The 4528-nt window shown below is 31.3% G+C and overlaps 1 long non-coding RNA gene across 1 annotated transcript; it reads left to right on the top strand.

The window, feature by feature from the left end:
- Positions 1 to 502: 502 nt before the first annotated feature.
- On the top strand, positions 503 to 2943 carry LOC127721018 (uncharacterized). Its single transcript, XR_007991036.1, has 4 exons — positions 503 to 985; positions 1536 to 1615; positions 1909 to 2166; positions 2802 to 2943. It is a non-coding gene; the product is annotated as an uncharacterized LOC127721018 (long non-coding RNA).
- Positions 2944 to 4528: the final 1585 nt, after the last annotated feature.

Genomic DNA, 4528 nt, shown 5'->3' with positions numbered 1-4528 from the left:
GGTGCTTTTTCATAGCTCAAATTAAAGAGAAATAAATTTACAGTACAAGATTCTTTATTTTTTGAGAAGGAAAAGAAGAAGTTGAATTAATTGTTGATGGAGAAACAATCACCGTCTTTGCTTCCATATAACGTTTGTATATATGTACATATGCATTATGTAATATTTATTGTTGTGTATCTCTATACCAATTGTAATTTGGTTTGTTGAGAAATAAAGATATATATATATATATATAAACAATCACTGTCTTTGCAGACAATGAAATAGCCAAAAAGATCCATGCCAAAGGTTTTTAAGCATTTATGAAGATATATAATTGACAACGCCAAAAAATTAAAAGAATTTGCTACACAGTATAATATGAATATCATAGTCACAAATATAAAACAAAACCACTGCATCAAAAGAAATTCTACTATCATTTGTTGTTGGTTTTTTTTTATATATATTATTTATATGTTCACCTACTATTGCAGTCAAATGAAATATTAGTTCTTCAACTTGCAGTATAAACTTTCGTTAATATTTTTATATGCTAGGTCATAAAAGTGCTACAATAAACTTTAAAAAGGGTGATCTTACATTTTATTTAAACACTTACAACCTTTGGTATGTATACAAGTTTTTTTTCTCTCAACAGACACAACCTTGTTCAACAAGATCATTCAGCAGGCTAAACATGGCAAATGGAAGGAACAATAAGACACTAGTAGTCAATTTTCAAAGCCACTACCAAAATGTCTATCCTCCAGCACTTCAGGCACATCTTTGATACCAGTGTCAATTTCTACATTCCCATCGTGGACAGCAGAACCAATTATTTCAGGTACACCACGGACACAACAATCTAAAACTTCAGGCACATCTTTGACACCAGAGTCATACACGTCAAGCACTAAGGAAGCATTTCAGGCACATTTTTGACACCAGAGTCAAACACTTCAGGCACATCTATGACACCAAGAGAAACCTCCGAGTACAGGTAACTCACTATTTACTTTTAAGCTGTGCATTTTTAATCGAGACGTTGAATAAATTACCTCCCCTTTAATAACAAAAAAATATGAATCCTCAACCATTTTCTCTCTTAAACAACCCTAAAACAGGACTAAAATTATTTTTAAATGAATATAGGATGGTATACTTCAATCAGACAGTAACCCACCTACAAAAACAACCAAAAGACACGTAGTGGGCAAGAAACAGTCTTGAACAAGGTATTAATTTAATATGTAAAGCTTAAATGGTCCCAAGTCTAGACTACAAAAGTGTGTATAGATTAAATACAAACATTAATACAGACAAACTTTGCAAAGTTAAAGATATTAAGATGTGACGTCAAACATACACGAGTGTTATATATGTATGCAAATACAAATTAACATATTTTTGCATTTATACATGGATTTATCCAATAAGAAATAATTTTGAGTACTTCCTTATTCATCGTAAATTATGGGCAAACAAAAGACAAACAATAAAAATCACATTTGTGAGCTAGAACACACAGTGAACTATGCATCTATTTTTAGAAGCAGATCGACCAGGAACAACAATCAATCTTAATTCAGATGATGAATCATAAAAAAAGTGGTCAAAGAAGAATGAAAAGGTACTAACTAGCATTCAATTTATCTGAAGACTTTGCACAATTTTTTTGCATTTGTTTCTAAAATATCGTTCTGAAAATGCATGAAATATTTGCCACTTTATTATGCAAACAACAATCAATGAATATATACAATACCGTATTATCCAGGCATCAGTGAAACATGTCAAACATGAACCTGCATTATATGGTCTGAACAGTAGTCTCATAAATTAAAAAAAGCTTACAAAATTGTTTCAAATGTGTCCTAATCATGCTTAAAATAAACTTTGTGTTTAAATTATTATCTATTGCAGATGCGTTAAAATTCTATGACCCAGATGCCAAATATTTATGGTTAGGACTTCACCACTGCTTGTACACGACTTCCTGTCATAATGGGATTTAGGGAACGTCTTCAGGTGACAGGAAGGCAATTAAAAAAACGAATGGTACTTCACAGAACTTGCATACAACTATACATTCCCTGAACCAACACCAAGATACTTTATATGGTGCCGTAAAACATGGGAGTTTAAATTGCATCCAGCTGCAAAAATGGATTTTGAATGCGGGTAATGTTTTTTTTCGCTAGTTAAAGATATCTAAAAGTTCTACAATTTGTAAATACTTTAACATTTGAAGCAACTAAAGAAATTGTAGCAGTTTCATACAGTTTATTCTGAAGCCCTTTTCTAGTTTCAGAAGAATGTATATACAAAACCTATAAATAAGCATTCAAAATTAAGTGCCATTATCAAATCTTCAAATGGGTGTATCACTGTTCAACAACAACAATCAATCAAATCATACAACAGGTGGTTTTAGGATGCATCAAGTTCTTCTGATTAATTTGCTTTTGGCATAATATATTCATGCATGCAGGCTGGATAAATATCTTATTCTCTGCTTTAATAGTTTTATCAAATTTCATTGAGAAAATTGATTGAAATCATACTTTGAAAAAAAATAGCTATTTAATTTGTTAATTCATCACTATATTGTACATACCTCTTGCCTATTACACTACCAGTCTTACATGTACGAGAAAATGTTAACTATCTTCCATGTTTGAATGTACATACTGTATGTTAGGTGACAATGTAAGCTTTGAACATAAATTTATTGGGAAATTTCATAACAGCCGTATAAAAGCAGGTGACTTTAATGTGCATGGTCATACCATTTGATTCTTTTTTTTTAATTTCAGTTCGATTTTCAACATCAGATATTACCCAGCTTATAACCAAATCGACCGAAGATGTAGAGAGGAAACAACAGGAAAGGATGGCTCTACAAACAGAACTGGTCAATGTCGTGAAAGACTCTGTATAACAAAATCTAGAATTGGAACTTTGAATGAAAACAAAAACTGTTTCAATGATTACATAGCACAGGGTTATTTTAATTTTTATTGGAAGTTTGTGATTATGACTTAAATAAATGACACTTAAGATAGGTTTATTGAACTGAGATATTTTTTCTGAGGAAAAGTTGTGAACTGTTGATTGGTGTTGATTTTCAAATTTATTTAAAATATTATCTTATCATTTAACTTGAAACTTATGTATATATTCTGTTTCCTGATTAATTCTAGGAAATAGCATGAAATATGCAATTCATAATTTAATTCCAACATAATTTTGATTTAGGTTATGGATACCTTTCGTATATATTTTTGGATAAATACTCAAAATTTGCCAAATTCTGCCAAACTTGCGGTTTAAGGCTATCTTCAGGCATTTAGAACTTGGCCATAATATTGTAAGATTCTCAAAGTGCCCACATGGAGTTGTGAAACTATTACATTGATTAAAGATTGACATACCTTTTGAAACGCGGCCCTATTGTGAAATAAGTTCGGAGAATATTGGCACTACCTCTTTGATTTTAAAGTCAAATCAATCTTGAGTATGAATCCGCACGTACAAACGCATGCACTCACGCAATAGACATACGGTCTTCAAAAAAGAGGGGTGTCTATGCTATAAATGTCAAGATCTTAATCGAGTATTGAAATGTAAATAGATATAAGAAGATGTGGTATGAGTGCCAATGAGACAACTCTCCATCCAAGTCAAAATTTATAAAAGTAAACCATTATAGATCAAAGTTCGGTCTTCAACACGGAGCATTGGCTCACACCGAACAGCAAGCTATAAAGGGCCCCAAAAATTACAAGTGTAAAACCATTCAAACGGGAAAACCAGCGTACTAATCTATATAAAAAAATCGCAAGGGTTCCGCGGAACCCAGTGTCTCGCCTACTTTTGCTGTTAATCGCAGGCTCAACAAAAATGAGGAAAAAAGTCAATAAAAATATTCCTTTAGATACTAACTGCAGACTGTATTTAATGTTAACTGGAAGAAAAACTAAGTCGATTTATAAGTAATATACGGAAAAACAGGAAATAAATTTTTACAAAATTTCCTTCTAGATACTTGCTTTTGATCATAAACAAGCTTCTGTCCAAGTTTGGTACAAATCCAGGATAGTTTAAGAAAGTTATAAAATTTTAAAAACTTTAACCACAGAGTGAATGTAATGTTAACTGGCAGAAAAACTAAGTCCATTTATAAGTAAAATACGGATAAACAGGTACAAAACTTTAACAAAATTTCCTTCTAGATACTAGCTTTTGATCATAAACAAGCTTCTGTCCAAGTTTGGTACAAATCCAGGATAGTTTAAGAAAGTTATTAAAATTTTAAAAACTTTAACCACAGAGTGAATGTATTGTTTCCTGGCAGAAAAACTAAGTCCATTTATAAGTTAAATATGGAAAAAATAAAAAAACATTTTAACAAATTTACTTCTGGATACTATCTTATGATCATAAACAAGCTTTTGTCCAAGTTTGGTAGAAATCCAGGATAGTTTAAGAAAGTTATCAAAATTTCAAAAACTTTAACCACAGAGTGAATATTTGTGGACGC

Source organism: Mytilus californianus, unplaced genomic scaffold (genome assembly GCF_021869535.1).
Source record: "Mytilus californianus isolate M0D057914Y unplaced genomic scaffold, xbMytCali1.0.p SCAF_11, whole genome shotgun sequence".
NCBI lineage: Eukaryota > Metazoa > Mollusca > Bivalvia > Mytilida > Mytilidae > Mytilus > Mytilus californianus.
Note: the sequence above shows the minus strand (reverse complement) of the source record. Positions and strands in the feature narration are given on the sequence as shown.